The sequence below is a fragment of the Atractosteus spatula genome, chromosome 10, assembly GCF_055471065.1.
Source record: "Atractosteus spatula isolate fAtrSpa1 chromosome 10, fAtrSpa1.hap1, whole genome shotgun sequence".
Classification (NCBI taxonomy): Eukaryota; Metazoa; Chordata; class Actinopteri; order Semionotiformes; family Lepisosteidae; genus Atractosteus; species Atractosteus spatula.
This window is the reverse complement of record NC_142715.1, coordinates 11,015,848-11,036,243: the sequence shown is the minus strand read 5'-3', so window position 1 is coordinate 11,036,243 and position 20,396 is coordinate 11,015,848. Positions and strand designations below refer to the sequence as shown.

The 20,396-nt window shown below is 39.5% G+C and overlaps 2 non-coding genes across 2 annotated transcripts; both read right to left on the bottom strand.

Moving 5' to 3' along the window:
• Window positions 1–13,968: 13,968 nt before the first annotated feature.
• Window positions 13,969–14,041, bottom strand: trnar-ucg (transfer RNA arginine (anticodon UCG)). Its single transcript has one exon. It is a non-coding gene; the product is annotated as a tRNA-Arg (tRNA).
• Window positions 14,042–15,717: 1,676 nt separating this feature from the next.
• Window positions 15,718–15,799, bottom strand: trnas-gcu (transfer RNA serine (anticodon GCU)). Its single transcript has one exon. It is a non-coding gene; the product is annotated as a tRNA-Ser (tRNA).
• Window positions 15,800–20,396: the final 4,597 nt, after the last annotated feature.

Sequence of the window (20,396 nt, the reverse complement as noted above, 5' to 3'; positions counted from 1 at the left end):
AGGATATATAGGAAATTATAGCTATGTTCGCCTTTTGTTTAGAGTGTACACATTTTGGAATACAAAAGTTTATTCCAAAAAATCACAAGTAACTAGCTTCTGATATCTGGGTACATTGCTTCAGACCTAGTAGCCCTTAATGTAAAAAGTCCCAGAAGTATGTCATGGCAAGAATAGAAAATTAAAAAATACAGAATATGTGCCCTCCAGATTTTTTCATATCCCCCATGAAACAGAAACAGAATAATCAAAAACAGATGTATGTCTTAGATCATGTGTCTCGCTTAAAAACATCTAAAAATGTTATATTGTAATTTCTATAGTACTGTACATAAAGTCCAGTAGAAATCATATTTATTTACATCCATGTAATATTTTGTAAATCCTCCCTTGTCAGGGATTACACTTACGGAACACCTCCTATAATAGACTGTTAGCATCTGGCACTTCTGAGGGGAGATTGGTGAATAACCTCATATGCACTCTTCAGAGAGCTCTCTGACTTTATCCATGATGACACATTTGTTGTGTTTAATCCCCTATTTCGGATGAGTATAAGTATTGTTACACATGCCTACCAGGGTTTTCAAATGCTCAGGTATTCCCTGCTGTATTTGTGTAATTGTTTAATTGTGAAAACATCCCAATAGGTACATTTAAATTTAGAAGAACAGCAAGTGAGATTAGGATAAAATCTTTCTTCCAAACTTCTGTTATAAACTCTATAGAAAACAGAATATATGAATAGGAAACACTAATAGAATAATAGATGTTTATTCAGAAATGTATTGTTTCTCAGCAGGGATTCCAGAGGGGACTCCAGAGACTGAGTCAGACCCACTGTAAGAAACCCTCTTTCTCAATGTGCTGGGATTAAACCCTGAAGATCCCCTGGCAGCTGAACCACAGTTAAGGTCTGGTCCTGGGTCTAGTTGACTTTGGAATGGTTCCCTGTGAACTATCTGAAGACCTGCTGAACCTCCCACGCCCACTGTGAGCTCCCCTGGCTTCCACAGCCCTCACCTGAGATGGGATCATTCTCATTGTTCTCCACATCATCATATTCAGACTGCAGCTCATCACAGAGGAGTTTTCCTGGGAACAAGAAAACAGTATTTTAGTAATTACTTACAGTATGTGTTTCACCTAGTAAATTAATTTCAACAAACTGCCATTTTCTTCTTCTACTTCTTACTTCTTGTGAATGTGGTTAGATTCTATATTTTAATTCCTTTAATTACTCCTAACTACGTCAAACTATTTCATCCTCTAAAATGAAAAGCTTACTCTTCCGTAGATACAGCTATCTGTCTCACACTATATCTCAATAGGTTGTAGGAAACCAAGAAAAAAAGGTTTGTAAATAAACTGTCCATTATTCAGACTAAAAATATTTTAATATCATTACTTATATGCAAAAAAGTGTAACACATTTAGTATAGTCTTGACACATATGAAGGCAAGTCGTCATCAATTGTATGTGTGGCTGTATAATTGTGTGTGTCTGGGGAATTGTGTCTAGGAAGATACAAATGAGGAGGATCTGGGGAAATATGTATCTTATGTTGACCACAGAGTGGCAACGTTTCAGTTTGATTTCATACAAATGAAAATATTTTAGACTATATTAAACACATATAAGATGGAATGGAATGAATTTGTTATTTTAGCTATAAAGAAATTGTTTGAAAGAATGCTAAAAAATTACATTGGTATTCTAAGAAAATAAATATTATGAATCTTTTCGCCATTAACAGTTTCACGGTGACTTTGCAGGTAACACGTCCATTTTGAAAATCATCTTTCGAACGTGATCAATATTTGAACCGGAAAAAAATAAAAAATGGCGAAAATCGAGAAAATCGGCTCTTTAGAAATTGGAAATATATTCGCGAGAGGAGTCCTTTTCTCAACGATTTACACTTTTTGCAGGAGTCACTTCTCCCAACGAACATCTGCAGGTTTCCGTAGTGTTCCTGCAAAGAGTGATCAATTTGAGACTGGCACATGTCCCGATTTAATTGAACAAAGCTAGATACGCATATTCTAATGCAGCCTTCATTACAAAACAGTTTATTTATCGAAAGCGTTTTATGTGAAAAAGAGTAAAACAAAAAAATATGGATGACAATCTTTTAAAGCTGAAGATTTTACTTATGAGAAATTGTCATCTTATGTAGATGCTTTTCAACCGATGCTTTTAGAACTTTGCTGTCCTTCCTGCATCATTTTCAGCCTTATAAACTGTGTGGAGGTAGCAATCACTTGCTATTTCTCAAATGCTTCCATCATTTTTCTTTCACGCTAGGACGCGAGTGTGTGCATGTGTTTGGTTTTCGTTTCACTGATTCTCATTGAAGATTTGGGAATTAACGACGAAAGAATCAGTAGCCTCGGAAAGCGGAAGCTTTGGTTCACAACGATCTTGAAGACACGCCCATGTAGAGCAGCGTGTGATGATTTGTACTACAAAAGACCAAGTGCTCAAAGTGACGTCCGCGTTTACCGTTGAGACATTTCATCTCGGGCGCACTTTTAGAAAGCAAAGAAAGAGCAGTCGTGTTGAATCAGCAGAGTGGCGCAGCGGAAGCAAACTGAGTACATAACCCAGATTGTCAAGGATTGTCAAATTCTCCAACAAATCTGTGATCTAGTTTTAAAATATTTTTGCGTAGTATAAATGAATTCTCCCGACAGCCAGTTAAAGCTACAATTCCTCACGTGAAAATGGTTTTCTTGGACATTGACTTAGGTACTTAATTTTTTACTTCTTGTAGTTCCACACGAGTAAAACACACACATTTCCTGCAAAGTTCAAGAGGGAACGTGTTGCGAAGAAATCCCATTAATTGTTAACGGAGATTATGTTTACATCAGAACAATCAGAAGCGCATCCCTGAGTGGGCTCGAATCACCAGCTCTTTGTTTAACAGCTGCACAGAGAGACACCCCCGTTGCTTTTCACCATTCACATGTTTGTAGTTAAAGGAAATAAAATACTGGCATTTTCCTGCCAGCCCGCAGTATTTCTTCTGCACTGACGAAGAATAACCAAGAACTGTATTTAATCTTTCGCAGGCTGTAATTTTCAGAAAAAAAGAAGTGAATACTTGTATTAAGCTAAATCAAGCCGACGGAGATGAACTGCTGTTGTTTTTCTCCACTTTTCTTTAAAAGGAGAAAAAATCACTGGCATTTGTTGTTTTGTTTTTTTTTGCAATATTTCTTCTGTCCGGATAAGCAAGATTTGTATTTTATCTTTCAGAAGTTGTATGACTTTCTTGAAATTCAGAAACAACTTGTTCCAGAAAAGAAATGAACACTTGCTTCAAAGTTAATGAAGAAGTATACCTCTCTCGCTGCGTGTGCTCTTATCTGTCCATCTCTCTCTGGCAGTCTGTGCAGAGTATCTGAAGGGGATGTAACACCACTTGGCAAAGAAGAAAAATCCTCAGAGGCAGAATAACAAATCATTATTCTCTTCTCAGTCAGATTCACAGCTCAGACTCACACTCAGACAGAAGCAAAATTTGATTACCAATTTTTTGGAGTGGTGTCATCTTAACCATCTCCAGCTTAACACCAGCAAGACCAAAGAAATGATCTTCAACTTTCAAAGGAATAAGTCTCCGCTGAACCCTGTTTCCATCCAGGGTGAGGACATAGAGGGCGTACATTCCTACAAGTACTTAGGGGTACACCTGGATGATAAGCTGGAGTGGTCTGGTAACACTGACGCCCTGTACAAGAAAGGTCAGAGCCAACTCTATTTTCTTAGGAGACTCAGGTCCTTTAGTGTGTGTGGAACACTGCTACACATTTTTTATGAATCAGTGGTGGCAGCAGCCATTTTCTACGCTGTTGTGTGCTGGGGCAGCAGCATCATGACAAAAGATGCAAATAGGCTCAATAAACTTATCAAGAAGGCTGGCACTGTGTTGGGGATGAGCCTTGACCCCCTGGAGGTGGTGGCTGAGAGGAGAATGCTGACCAAGCTCACAGCCATCATGAACAACACCTCTCATCCGCTTCATGGGACTTATACTGGGCAGCGGAGCACTTTTAGCAACAGGCTGCTCCAGCTACGGTGTTCAAGGGAACGTTTCCGCAGGTCTTTCCTCCCGGCGGCGGTCAGGGTGTATAACGCTGCCCTAGGCTAGGACTGTTAGCCCTTCATTTGCTCCTCTATGGACAGCATGTTTACTCCATTGTACTTTTTGGACAATCAGTCTGTATAAACCTATGCACATTTTGCACATATTTTATTGTTTTTACAGTGACTATGATCAGCACATTTTGCACACACCTATGTACTTATTTATTTTGTTGTCTTTTGTTTTATAACTATTCTGATGTCTATTTTGCTTGTCTTGGGCTGGACTGCTGTAACACATCAATTTCCCTACGGGGTTTAATAAAGTATTATCTATCTATCTAAGCTCAACTCCATACTGTTCTTTGTCCTGACAGTCCAGATCCAGAGGACATTCAGACAATCAGTGCTGCTACATGAATAATATCAGACAGAACAGCCTGAACTCAGGTCACATCTCCCCCTTTTCTCCTTCCTCCCAGCCTCTCAGAAACACAGAAGAGCTCCCAATTCTCCACTCTGTGAACTGGGCTCAGGGGTCACTGATCTGGCAGCTGTTGGCTCTGTTCCAGGTCAGAAGCAAGAAGCTTCTATTAACCCTTTCCAGGACCTCCCGCCCTTCTGTATTACTTTCTTTACTGTATGTCAGCCCCCAAACATGTTTCTAAGTGTTTTATAATGCAAGTGAGTGTGGAATGATTTTAGTATTTATTTTATAAACACCAGTATTGACACTCTGATCATCATATTGATTATTAGTAGCTGATGGTCCGATGGTTGTGACTACTATAGTGACCAGTTGACCAGTCTGTAGCTCTGAGCAGTAGGACTCAGATCACACAGAAGACCTGTCTGTGTGTGATCCACACCAGCCCTGGGATTCAGCTGCTCTCACAAGTGTCTCACAGACAGTCTTATGAATTTACAATTAGATGAAGTCTTGTAACAGTTATACAGTTCATTTAAATCATCAGACTACCTATGGAACTGAGAACTGGGTGGAAATAAAACCAGGATACACATTTTATCCTCTAGGATCAGGAGTCTGATCCTCCTGGCTTCTATACTCTGAAGATTCGTGTAAAACTGTTAAAAGCTCTTATTTCAGGGACTCGTGCTCGTTCTCTACTGCTCCACACGGGTACGCTTTGTAACACATTAATCTGCGAAGTAAACAAATTTTTTTTCCCTGTTTAATTAATTGCATTTCTTGGTTTGCCGCTCTCCTTCTCCAACTGTTATGATTCGCTTCTCTTCACAGCCCAGTATGTATTTTTTTTTGGGAGATGTTTTATCTGTAAGAAAAGCCCCCCGGGCTCCGGACAGGAGTCTCCTCCCGCGGAGACGCGCTCTGCTCTGTTAGAAAGAGCGCTGTGATGTCACAGACACCAGCAAAAGCGCCGGGATCAGAGAGGGAGACCGCGGGAGGCGCGCTGAGTGCACGGAGGAGAGTTATTGATCTCTGAAGAACCGTAGGATAAACGATTAACTTCACCGATTGGTGAGTACTGATTCATTTCCCATTCTTGACCCTGTTTTAAATATCTAGTAAACAGTCAATAAAGACTGTATCGATCAATTACCATACTGCGTTTAGTGTTAATAATGTTCAATCCAAAATTAAACAATGATTATTCATATTATTATTTAGGTAACTCTATCCTAGAGCTAGAAAATTATATTCCAAGTTGACACATGTATGTAAGTAACAGTTTAAATGCATTTTTTCCAGTGTTTATAAATCATAAGTATGGTAAACACGGCGACAGGCGTCACGTCACTGTGCGCGTCTAGGTGTCTCGCCTTCGTCACAAAGAGCGATGTGACGTCATGGGTAGCAACTAATACTAATACTAGTGTATTCATGTTAATATTAATGAGAGTACAACTGTTAGTTTTAATGCTAGTGTTCATGTGAGTATTAATGATGATAGCGCTACCGATAGTTTTAGTTTTAGTGTTCATATTCATGTTAATATTAATTATAATTATAGTGTTATAGTAGTAGTAGTGTTAGTTTTAATGATAGCATTAGTGTTATTATAAGTAGTTTGTGTCAGTGTTAGTAACAATGATAGAATAGTGTATGTTTTGGTGATAGTGTTACTGTTGCAATATTAGCAGTATCTGCACTAGTGTTAGTTATAGTGTATCTGTACCTAAGAGTGTATGCCGTGTCTATGTATGTATACGGTGTCTATGTGTGTGTCTGTGAATGTGTGTGAGTGTATATCTGTGAATGCGTGAGTGTCTGATTGAATGTATAAATTTGTGTTGTGTCTGTGAGTGTGTGTAGTGTCTGTGAGAATACATGTGTGTGAGTGTGTGGGTGTATATCTGTCAGTGTGTGTGAATGTGTGTGTAGGTGGGCTTGGGCTCCACTGGTGTGTCTGACAAAAGTGGCCCATCAACAGGTGTTGAGGTCCAGAGCCACTTACAAATAGAAACACTTTCTAGAGTCCAGACCAACACCCAGAGAGCTGTGAGTCCTCTGTTTTTATCACTATTAGTAGTAATGACAGTAGTAATTCTAACACGAATAATTGTTAACCGAAACAGCCATCAGAAAATATCGCCTTTGCAATGATGTCACTCCTCTTCTTCATGAATTTATTTTAGTGACAGGAAAGTTTTTGTGTCTGAGTGCCTGCTGCGAATAGTGCAACAAGCAATTTCTCTTCAATATTTTCTGGTGTGGTTATTTTTATCAAATACGAAACATTATTCTCCTTATTAATATTTTACCTGCAAAGTCACAGTGAAACTGCTAGGGCAAATGAACTTTTTATGGATGGAAAACATTCAAAAGGTTTAATGGCTCCAGTGAAGGCTTGAACTCACCACCTCACCATGACTCCACTGTGCACAGCTGTGCAAGTACCACACACTGACTGATTGCACCACTGGACTTCCCTAGGAAAGCTCCTACACAGATTGTAAAAGTGGCACAAACGCAGAGTGAAACTAGGTTTCGGATGTGAATCCATCTCCACATGGGGGAAAGGGACAGTAAAATAGCAAGGAAAATACAAGAGAAGAAACTGAAAGAATTGTGCTTACTGCAAAGTAGGAAGAGGAGGTTGGACAAGTAAAACAGCTTTGCGGATAATGTGAAGTGACATTTTTTGTGTCAATCAGCACACACATTTATCTTCATGTGTCTTAAGGTGTGCAATTTGTATGGTCGTTGAATGAGATTGGTTTCTTCACAAGCCCAGTCAATTGACAGTGGAACGCTACCCGACGCATGACTTCATGAAGACTCTCTGTAAGACGATTACATCTTTCAGTTTCAAGTCGCCTCCTTTGCATACAATAGTAGCACTGACACTAAAAGAAAGGATGAGAAATGGCTTTTATCAAGCGATCATAGCATTTGTTTGCCTGAGGATCCTTGTGTGCTGAACTGGCCTCTGGAGAAGTGTAGTGCAGTAAAAGAGAAGGTTTGTGTCACTCAAGACTGTAACAGAACTTCTTTTATGAGAGTAAATATTTCTGTTGCATCACAGTTCTTAGAATGGTGAAAACAGGAGCACTTTCTCAACATTTTTGACTGAAGTATTTAAAAAGCAAGAAATACTATCACTATGCAATCTAATGCAATTGAGCTCCTACAAATGTAGCAGTCTGATGAAATGATATACAGAATTAGGTGACAATATCGGAAGATGAACACAGAATTGAAATGCACAAGATTCATTTTCAGCAGCAAAAATGCACTCGATTATATTTTACAAGAAAGAAACCTTACATTCACCCACTACGTTAGCAGAGAACAGTAGGACAGATAGTTAGTGTCACTGGACACTCCATCACAGAGGCCGATCTCTTCTCCTTCATTATGCTTACTTACACACTCATGATGAACTGTCCTCCAGCGATAGTCAGCTGGCATCACTGTCTCAGACATGATGTTCATGTACATAATATACCTTAATTGTACCTGGCACTGCATTATAATAATTTGATCAAAACAACTGATGAACTAACAATAATCAAATTTTTCTTTCCTTCTTTTAGTGGAGAAAGACTTTGTCCAATAAAGATGCACCAGGCACGCGGACACAGAGAAATACATTGAAAATTCTTCAGTAACTGCAGGAGACACGTGCCTGTATGTTTCAAACGTTACTGACAATTGTTCTGCTTTCAATAATCACCAAACCACAAACAAATATTATAATCAGTTACTGCAAGAGAGAACAAAATGATTATTTTAACAATTATTATTATAATTTTAACTTAATAATACTTCCTGTCTATTTACAGTATATTTTACATTAGTGTTTCCTTCCTTGAAAAAACAAATCTTGCTGGTAAGAATGGTAAGAGCTTTGCTTTGAAGCTGCAACAACCTTGGTTTGAATCAGTGTTACTGTAGGACAGGAGTAGACTGAAGAGTCCCCTTGTGCTGTTTGCTTATATATTGGATTATATAAATGCAGAAATCGAAGCCTATCTAATTTTCCTTTCTGCTAAAGACATTTATGTGTTTGGGAAGCATTTTCCTGTCCTTTATGTTCTTGCTAAGCAGTTTCTACATTTTCCTCCTATTGTGATTGTCAGTGAGTACAAGTAGACTGGAACAGTGCAAGACAGGGAAAAAAACCCTAGCTATTGGGAGTGATATTTGAACCCCCACCTCCACTTAGAGACCAGGGCACATAAGCAACATGGAAAGACAAGACTCAGCCATCCTGACGAGTACTAGAAAGCACTGTGCTGAATGCACCCATTGTGTCCAATTTTCTGAAGCTTTAGGACAACTGACACCCGGATGAACACATGGCGTTTAGCATGACAGTCTTGAAGGCAGGCAATGATTTGTTCCAATAAATATTTTATTGTGTACTTGTTCAAAAAACACAGTCTGTGCGTCCCTAGGTCAGTTTTTCAGGGCATCGAATGATACTTCTAACCTATACTAACAGCTCACCTGATCTGTTTGTGATCACACCATGGAGTGGGGGCTGTACCAAACACACGTTCCTTTTTACACTGAGACGATCATTTATAAATTGGGTGTGAAGAGAGACAAACATTGTCGATTCAAAAGCAGTGCAGATTATGGTAGGACAACAGAAGGATTATGAAGTTATTTTCTTATTATTATAGAGATTCGTACAGTGCAAGACATTTAAAGACTTAGATAAAGGAACGTCATGATAAGTGAAACAAGCACGGACAGGGTTTGAAACTCCGACTTTCTGTTTACAAGACAAAAGCCTTAACATTTGGCTACCTTGCCTGCAATGCCACCTCCTTCCAATCAAGGCTATCACGTTTTTAAAATAAAATGAAATAAATATTTCGGTACAAATTGCAATGAGAAGAGGAACAGAACAAATATGATTATTACTTTTCAAATTAATTCTATTGAAACTGATTCAATTACATGGGGGCAACAACAACAAAACTGTGATTCTTAACAAGGAGATATTTGGCAGCAGTGGGATTCCAACTCATGCCCTCAAAGGGGCTGGAGCTTTCATCCAGCTCCTTAGACCACTTGGCAAATTACTCTGTACAGTGGCATTTGTAGTCTGACCTTATTGTGTTACAGTATGTAGAAGCAACCCCACCTCCTTTTTCTGAGATGCTTCCTCTTACTTGGTGAAATATTTTCTTCTTTGGTCCTTTGAAAATAGTTCCTTTGTGAAGCAGGCTTCAGACGGTGCTTATAGTGCCCTTGAAGTGATTTTATTTTTACAGGAAGACGCATTCCTAAATGTATCTCTCCTGTTTTAAAAAAGTTTTTTATACAACGCACGAATAGTATTCTACAACGGCGTATTTTATACAACGCACAAATAGTATTCTAATTGCAGACTGCAGATCTGTGCAGCAATCTTACTCGATTTGACTGTGATTCTGAAATACCTTAGCAAACATATTCAGGTTTCCTTGAACCTTTAATAAAAAAGCTACATCGTTTCCAATCTCTGATGTCACTGTAAACTCGGACGTGATGCTCCGCAGATGTGCAGTGTGCCTTTCCTCTTGTTGCATTCAAGAGTACTCACTGCATGACCTCCTCACTGCGTGCCCTGTACTCTACAGTGATTTCATTTAGATCAGTGGTTCTCAAACTTTTTGGACCAAATACCACCCCTAATCCAACCAAAGCATCCAAGTACCACCTACAAGTCATCATCTCATAGGAACCCCAGAAATTCTCAATGACCAACATGAGCGTGTGTGTGCGCACACAATCACACACACACACATATAATAAATATTATAATAATAAACTTTATTTGATATAGCGTCTTTAAAGGTGGCTTCTCAAAGTGTTTTACAGGAAAAAAAAACATTAACAACAACTAATAAAAAAGCACCATTTCAGTGAGAGGGGTGAGCCTGTTTAGTTGAGCAAAGCAGAGGTGAATTAATTTTTCGAGCCTTGATACAATTTTTCGAGTCTAACAGATATTAAATCGTCAGGCATTTTCTTGACGGCAAAGGTCTCGCGGTGGATGTTGTAATGCGTACATTATTTTCTGGAGCAACCTCTCTAATTCGTGCAACTACACCGTTATGTCGGCTTGTCATTGCTCTAGCACCGTCTGTACAAACTCAGACGCATTTTATCCAGTCGAGGCCATTCTGTTCGATAAATTTATTCAGAAGCTGAAATATGTGCTCTCCTGTAGTTCCTGTTGGTAGCGGTTTACAGAACAGAAAGTCTTCGTGGGACGTACCCTCAAACTCGTATCTAACGTAAACGAGCAAATTGACCAAATCGACTACAGACTCATCTAATTGCAGTGAAAAAAATCTGCTCATCTTAACGCGCTCTATCAGTGTACGTTTGATATAATCCTTCATTTCAATAATTCTATGAATGACTGTGTCTTTCACGGGGAGGGGGGCAGCAGGTCGAGCTGTTTAGCAGCTTTTTCTCCACACTTAATACGTGTCAGCTCTTTTGCCAACGGTAAATAAGGTTCTTCAAAATAGTGTAGCTTACCTGCTTTAGCAATCTGCAAGCTTGCATTTTTCCGCGTTTCCGTTTTTATTTCCGTATTTATTTAAAGTTTTTATTTCATGCGCATGGGAGCAAAACACAGAGACGCTCGGTGTATTTTTCTCAAATTAGAACAGTTATTAAATATTTTTCTGGTATCACGCTTTCGTGTGCTCACAAGATTACCTGCGTTCGTAGCACGTCTTTCTATGCATTCCTGTGTTTACAACGTTGGCATTGTTCCAAAATCACACACATTCTCCTTTCTCCCTATTTGCTGGAGATACAGTAGCTTTTTTTAAATACAATTGGTCACTTGCATCCGTAGCACGCATTCCTATAGAGTGGTATAGAATTACAGAGTATCTCTTGTGTCCACTGAAGTATTAGCACGCAATGTATCGTAGTACATAGGCTGCGTATTCGACACGTATTAAAATACAAAATATGAAAACCCATCCCGATTTTTCAGCGCACACAACACAGTTCCAGGGTCATTTGGCGTACCACCAGGCGGCACGCCACGTACCACTGCCGGTACGCGTACCACAGTTTGAGAACCACTGATTTAGATTATCTACGTGGAGTAGAGTGACAAGATCACCTTGAACAATTTCGGTTTGTGAAAGGAAACACTAGAGAAAATACAAGTGATGAACATTTAAAATAACCACAGTACAGCTAGAAAAGTGAAAGATAAAAGACGATTTATAATGACATTCACAATAGATTTAAGAAAAGCACAACCACCAGGACTCGAACCCTGAACCCTCAGATTAAAAGTTTGATGCTCTACCGACTGAGCTATCCGAGCTCTAAAAGAAAAGACACTCTCAGGGTCCTCGCAAGTCACATGTCTCTTCTTGTGCCAAAGCGCAGTCATACCTGACCCATCTGGAATGACCACTGACAGACTTTATCCAGAAGCGACAGCACCATCATTCCCAGTAGAATGAGAGAGAAATACAGCATGACATGGAGAGTCAAGGGTCTCCCACAATCCATCTTTCCTCACATGACTGATTTTTTCACTAACATTTTGACCTTTTCACAGTCCGATTTTTTCACATTTAATAAGATCTTTTAAACAACAACATTTAAGAAAAAAAAAATGGAACATTTTTTTGAACAATAATTAAAAAAAAATCTTTCCATGCCTTGGTTGTATAAGTGTGCACACCCTTTATAAAGGAAGTTGTAACTATGCTGAAATTTAACCAGTCACATTCCAGATCATGTACAAAGGTTATTTGCCTTTGCCAGACATCAATTGTATTGATTCTGATTAGTCCTAATTTATATCAGCTGATCTCATATAACCAACTGATCTGGGAGAACAAACGTTCAAACTGCACGGCGGAACTTGAAGAGAAATCCATTCACCAAAGAATGTTGTTACAAATTATCCGCCGAGCTGTTTTATGTATCCAGCCACCTCTTTCCTTCCTAGTTTGCAGTGAGCACAATTCTTTCAGTTTCTTCTCTTGTATTTTCCTTGCTATTTTACTGTCCCTTTCCCCCAAGTGGAGATGGATCTGCAACCGAAACCCAGTTTTTGCCCTGTGTTTCTGCAGCTCAAGTCTGTATGAGGAGAAGGAGTTACACAGCTCCAGTTGTGCAATCGGTCAGCGTGCGGTACTTCTACAGCCATGTCATGCCGAGGGTTTGAGTTCGAACCTCACCTGAAGCAGTGTAGCCTGTGTCTTAAGCTACCGAAAGCAACTGACGAGCTTAGGTGCTTTTAGGTATTTGCTGGAGATTTGGTCTAAATAAACAAGTAAAGGTTTATTCCAAAGAAGGCTCCACAGCCAAAACATTATGTTTTCTTCTCATTTCAGCATGGAATAAACCTTTCCTCATTCCTTTGCAGCCCATGCATGCTGACACAGCTACTTACAGTACTTAAGTTACCATCAGCTGTGGACCTCCAACTGACCTGAGTGATATCTACTTAGATGAGAGGAGCACGATGCAGTACCAAAAACTTGAAAAAGCTCTCGCAGTTAGATTCTGTGTTTTTGTTGTTTCCCAGATATGTTTTTAATGTTCTTTTTCTTTATGTTTTGAAGTTGTTTCATTTGTTTGTTTGTTTTTATAGTTGTTAGTCCACTACAGGGATTTACCTAGGTTCCCTGAAGACTTCTCGTTTTGTGGTTGTTGTGTTTTCGGGTTACAATTTTTTTTTTCTATTGATAGGACCCCCCGCATTACTGTGGGACTAGTTAACTTTAGTTCTTACATTCTACCTGAAATTGCCTCAATAACTACAACTCTTTTTTCTATATTTAACTACAGTTGCTTTCCAGACACCGCAACTATTCACGATGAATCTTATGAATACGTCTTTATGAATAATAGTATTATTTATTAATAATTAACTTTAATGTATATTTTTATTAGTAGCTGTATTACAGGTAATGCGTGTACAGCCTTTAATATGCGATAGTGAATTTGCAGGTATCTTGGGGAGGGAAGAGAACTGAAATTTAGGAAATACATATTTAAAGGGGGTGCAAGTCACCTCTGTCACATCTGGGTGTTAACTGAATAGATTTGTGGTATTATTTATTGTGTTTTAACTCTATACTTGTGTTTCTCAGGAGACGGCAGAAATATTGGGGATTTGTGGCTACAGAAAATAGTTTGAACTTTACAGGCAAATGTAAGGTTATGTTTAAGAAAAAAAAAAACTTATTGTCAACTTTTTCAACGTGATTATTTAAGACAGTTGTTCGGAACAGTATGTCTTCTCATATCTGTGGCTGTGGTCCTACAATAACGGTGATGAAAAAGACGTTATGTGCGGAAAGAACTGGAGATGGAACAGGAGACTCACCCAGTCTATAGTAAGGTTGTGTAGGACCGCACACACTAGGAAGAGTGTTGAGTAGCGGGTGTAAAACCTTCACGAGCCAGACAGGAATCGAACCTGCAATCTTCTGAGCCGAAGTCAGACGCATTATCCATTGCGCCACTGGCCCCACTATCATCTTACTCAACTGCACTACAGTGAGCTCAGAGCCGCTACTAGTAATACATTGTCCAGATCCGCATTTTCTCAATTAGATTCACGTGTTTTTTACGTGTGTCTAATTACTACGTCTTTCATTTTGTCTGGTTTTATAAAAATGTCTCTTGAAAACAGACAAAGGGTTTATGTGTCTCCCTGAAATTCACACACGAAGGAAGTCACACGAGGAAGGAAAGATATCGCGTTTAAAGAGAATCCAGAGTGGAGACGCCAGCGAATGAAAACGAAGCTTCATATAGTACGAGCGCACTACCACTGAACTAAACTCCTGATAGTGAACTTTTTCCGCAGGCTAATTGTGTTAGGAAATGTGAACAGTCAACAGAGCGCATTTTAAAGGCCAAAGCAAGACAATTAGATGTGAAGAGAATTCTGCTTCTCTGTTTACTGAGCTTTCGGTGAACGTCAAAGTGAAAGACAAATTCGCTGTTTTCACTTTTTAATTAAGGAGCAAGAAAACACCATCCTTCGAGCCAGATTCAAAACAGCGACATAATCGCCCGCTGCTTTTTTTAAACAGTTTTACGCTCTAGCAACTGAGCTATGGAAAGGTCAACTTAAAACGCCCACGTTTTGTCATACGCGTAGCCCAATGTAGTGTACTGTTTCTGTTTATTTAAATCCCAGTTCGACATCAAAATACTCAGTCCCATAGTCTCTTTTAGTAGAAGAAATAGACCAGGATTCTACTGTATATTCTACCAGAGATCTTACAAATCGTTTGAAGGGATATCAGTGCAGGCAGAAATTGACTCTTTTTCTAGTGGAATCAGGATCATACAAAACCTTTCTTTTGAAATGAGAAGAGGATCATGGTGACACTCAAAACATCCCTGCCTTTGTTTCTTTCGAGGACTAATGGATTATTGAGGTGCAAACATCGGTTCAAATCAAAACTCCGCTACTGCAGTTGCTTCTTGGAGAGTTTCTTCAAATCTTTCAACTGAACGTCGATATCTTGGGATATTAACGATGATATACAGAGTGGTTTTCTTTTGATCGAAAATTTTATTAAAATATGAGCCTCTTTTACCTTTGTCTTGGATGTTTCGCAAGGTATAATACTTTTCCTTGCATCCTCAGATAAACATTCTAAATACCACAAAGTTACAATATATGGAATAGCATTTACTTTTACATATATTTTAAAATTTACTCTTATTTAAAGCTACATTTAGTGCTAGGTAAAGATAACGTTGCTAATACTGATGTAGTAGAAATGTAAGATGAATTGATAGCTTTATCTGAGGTAAAAAAAAGTCCTAAAACGCCTCCTGTAACAGGTAAGGACTCATATCTAGATTCAACTCCAAACGTTGCTATTGCATTGCATATTATTTAAACACGACCTGTTTCAGCTTCTGGGGAGAGCAGTTTTTCCTAATTGAAATTAACAAGAACATTTTTCAAGATGCACCATGTCCCATAACCGTTCATCAGGACTACTATTAATATCAGGTGAAAGCAGTACAAAACATAAGTGTAACCTAAATATTAAGAGACTATTGTCTGTCAGCTACTGTTGTAAGCCATGTTCAGCCAACGCTAGAAATATTACTGCTCTACTACAGTAGCAAAAGTGCACAAACCCGACTTAGAAATGGATCACAAATCAGAAGCTCAAGACGACGAGGATGGGATTCAATCCCACGCGTGCAAAGCACAATGGATTAGCAGTCCATCGCCTTAACCACTCGGCCACCTCGTCAAGAAAGTCAGCCCCTTCGGACATGAGTTGGCGCGCTCAAGATCATCTTTCTTCATTCTTGATGGTCATTTTCCTCTTCCACCTGCCATTTCACTATTTTGCTTGAGTGATGTCAATCCACCAGGCGTGTCCTGTGCTTCAGTGGCGAGTATAGAGGACACCCTGTTGTACACGGAAAGCACATTGATCTCCTTGGATATGAAAAGTGCCAGATAAAAGCCATTTCTCATCCTGTCTCTTAGTATCAGGGCTGCTAGTGCATGAAAATGAGGCAACTTGCTCGGCGAGCAGGCTCAGGGCACATCGAACGCAAATGTCTCAGAGCGGTATGTCCAAGCAGCTGTAAGAACAGCGCTCTGCTGGCGCCGTGGTTTAGCTGGTTAAGGCACCTGTTTAATAAAGAGGAAATTCTGTGTTCAAATTCTAGCGAAACCTTTCTTCCTGTCTTGTTTTACAGAATAGATCATTCGGGACACTCACAGAGGGCTTGATTTGGTTTAATGCATGTATTCATTTTTTTGTAGAACTTTTTTAAATCATATATCTTACGAAAGATTAAATGTGAGCGAATTTTTTGTTCACCAAAAGTATGTAAATGGAAAAAAAGCGACATGTAAGCGTTTCTGTGGTGCATTTCGTTAGCGTGTTCGGCTCTTAACCCAAAGGTGGGTGTTTTGAGCCCACCCAGGGACGCACTTCCTCCCATAGTAAACATCATCACCACAGATATTTAATTTGTCCGCAAAACCTTAACTATTTTGATATTTGCAGTAGTAAACAACTGAGGGTTGGTCAGAGGTAAAGACTGCGGTAGAGTCAACAGTACCGGGAATTTCCAATAATTACTGACAAGGGCAACTTCCAAGCAGATAGTATTCACCCATGGAAATGTATGTTCCGGGAGAATTCACTTATACTCCTGTTGCATCCTCAGCTAAAATAATTAAAAATACAATGCAAAATTATCTGAGAACTTGACAAGCAAAAACGACAGATCGCCGGAGTTGTATTTTAATATTTTCGTATATTTACCTTAATTTGAATTCTAAATGTTAACCTAGTGCTGTTCAATATAATGTAATTTTGTTGTACTTTTAAAATATTTTAGCTGAGGATGCGAGGGAGGATATTACACCTTGCCAAACATCTAAAATAACTGTAAAAGAGGCTGGCATTTTAATAAAACAGGCGATCAAAAGAAAGCTACAAATAGTATGGTATTATGCACAATATCCCTTGATATTGAAAGTCAGATGAGGAATTTGAAGAAACTATCAAAGAAGCAACGGCAATAGCAGAGGATGTTGATTTTGAACCAATGTTTACACGTCAATAATCCAGCAGTCCTCGCTTGCCAGACTTCTTCAAGATATTCGGTGTTCTATACAGAAAATCGAAAAAAAAGCGCACATGCGGCAAGAGGGGTGTTCCGAAGCAAAGACTGCGGTACAAGAGGAAAAAACTCCGCACGATGACTCGTGTCTAATATTCAGCCCCTGAAAAGCATCATATTCGTTGAATTGCTTGTGAGCGTGTGATTTCGCAATGCCTGTGTACGGGCTCATAATTCCGGAATATCAATGGTCAGACGCTTACGATGAGTGATTGTGTTTTGTATTATTTAGATAATTGAAAATAAAACATTTTCAAATTTACAGCTCGAATGAAATAAAAAAGTTCATTTGTCTCTTTTTTGTAACAACATTTCCATAACTATTCAGATACACCAGAATAGTACCTGGACGTGACAGGACTTTATTGGATTTTAGGAGATTTATTTTTGCGCATCTTCGCCTACGATCAGGAATACCTTCCTGTTTTCAGCGTGTTTATTGTTTCTGCCTGTGATCTCGGAAAGAGAGACCCAGTAAATGTTCACCGAGTTTGCTGTGGTTTGAGAGGAGTGTATGAAGGTAATAAAGGAGGGAGGACGCGCGCATTCCTCACGGGGAGCGCAGAGTAATGAGCCGCGCCTGCAGCTCGCTGAGTCTTTTCTCATATAACCGCTCAGCCTGGACACACAGCGCCCTCAGCCTGTGTTGGAGATTTGCAGTTCAGAAAACAGCTGTGTCCAGCAGAAACTGATCTTCCTGCTTTAGTTAAGGTTATTGGAATCGACGGTTACTGTGGGGGTATAGCGCTTGTATCTCTCTTCTCTGGCTAAACACTATCTACTGTAAAGTATAGAAATAGACAGAAGCTGAAATACAGCTACAAATACTTCAGTAAGGCCAAGCACATAGGAAAGTTTAATACAAATGTTTCACTTTGCCTCGATTTTCGAACTCTGTTCGAGCTCTGATATACTGTAATCGTCTCGGCTCCTGCCGCTGTCACTGGGAGAGTGACTGCATTCCGTAGGGCTACAGGTTGAATTCACAATGCCACATTTAGTGAAATACAGGAGAAACCGCAAGATAAACAATGTTTTAATAAATCTTTTTCTGTTTTTTTTTTTAATTGCGGTCTTTCACATTTGAATGCATACCTTGCAGTAAATCTTTCCTCGATTACAGGCAGCCCAAACAGTTCTTAAGGCAGAATTCGAAGCCTATTTGACTTTCTGCTGATCACATTGAAGAGTTCACGAAGCATTTCCCTGCCTATCATGTGCCCGCAAACTGGTTTCTCCATTTTTCTATGTTAGCGAGCACAACAGTCGGAAAACATGCAAGATGGTAGCTGTAAGGAGTAGGATATGAACCGACCTCTCTGTTCAGAGGACCGGGACACCCAAGCAATGGAAAGACGAGAGTCGTGGAATCTGGCGCCTGAGACCACTCAGCCATCCTGACAAGCTAAATAAAACGGTGTGTTAAAAGCACCAGTAAAGTAAATGCTTTGCAGGAGAAGCGCCACGTTGCCTGTTGGAGCCTAAACGGTTCGCGGAAATCAAATTTTCGGATCGATTCAGAGTGTGCTTTACAGCCTTTGTGTAATATTTTGATCTGCTAGGGTGCAGTCGTCTTCACAATCTGGATTATCTCATAAAGAGCGACGTCAGTGTAAAACAGCTATCATTTTTAAGAACAGACGTTGTTTTGCATTATTCTAATTGGTTTATTTTCCTGATTGCAATGTATTGTGAAGCATAAAAGCCAGCTGCATAAATCTCTAATTCGCGTCTTTGATGAAGGCGTTTCAAATAGCAGCCAGTGCAGGATTAACGCTTTTAGAGCATGTATTACATTGTAAATAGTAATACATAAGCTTAAATTCGCACACTGTTATTTAGACAGTGCCAACCAGTCTGACCTCCTACAACTTTCTGTGCCGGCTGACTAGGTCTTACAGCAGCTGCAGCCAGAGTAGCCGTAATGGCAACACAGTGCTTGGAGTTCGGCTATTCTTCTGCAGAACCAGCGGTATCGGAATATATTGATCCGCATAAGAAGCGCTTTCGGTTTCTGATCGTTTTTATTGAGCGCTGCTCTAAACTTTACATTTGCTCGTACTAGTTTTCCCTATGAACAAAACACATTTCCCTAATTACATGATTTCACTTTTTTCTTTTCAACAAGTAGAAATAAATAAAATATAATTCCATATAAAAGCCCCAGGCAGGATGGTTGGTGGTCTAAGGCGTTGCATTCAGGTTGCAGTTTCTCCTTGAGGCGTTTGTTCAAATTCCACTTCTGACAAAGAAGTTAGAGTAGAAACGATAAAATCCCTAGGTAGAAAACATCTCTCATTTCACGTGTTTAATGTTAATTGTCTCAGTGGTTGCCTCGGTGATTGATGGATCTTCTCTCTTGCAGGGTGACGGCAATCTTCTTCAGAGAGGGAGTCTCACACGCACGGCTTTTCTTCATCAAGAGCGGAAACAACAGAAACAGGCTTCAAACTGAAATGAATTACTTCATGAGCGTTTATGACCGTCTATAAAAAGCTGAGAGCAAGTGAAAACGTCTTTTGAAATGAAGAAATGTCTGCTGACAGTAAACAGAGCTCACGCTGAGCTGCGGACAAGCGCTCCTCGTTAGTACAGTGCTGAGTACCCCCGCTTGTTGCGCGGGAGACCGGGGTACGTTTCTGTGACAGGGCGCTGGTTTAATTTTTTAACAACCTGACTTCACTTAAAAAGTGTGTACTGTGTACTAAGTTTCAGACTTGTTAGTGCAGTAGAATATGGAGATCATCTCCAGCTCCGAAATCAAATGCAACAAAATGTCATACTGAACAAAGTCAGAGCCCAGCTGAACGTGTGCTCAGTGTAGTGCTCAGGACTCAGGAGCATTGTTGAGTTCTAATTAGTACGAACTGCAGGGGTTCTGAATCAGAACATTTCAATTTATCTGATCAGTAAATTAAAATGCAGGACACTGTAAAATAGGATTATTACTGTGTCTCTGTCTCGTTTGTATATAACCGAATGTCCCTCACAGTTTAAAAGATACCAGTAAGGACACACAACTACTAATGTGATACTTATTGGAAATAGTCCCAAAACAAGCACGTCTGGCAGCTGGTAGACTCCTGTAATTTTGCAGTGACAGAACACTTAGAAGATAGTAGTTCAGGTGGGTAGCTGCGTCAGCATGCGTAGGCTGCAAAGGAACAAGTAATAGGTTTATTCCATGCTGAAAAAAAGAAGAAA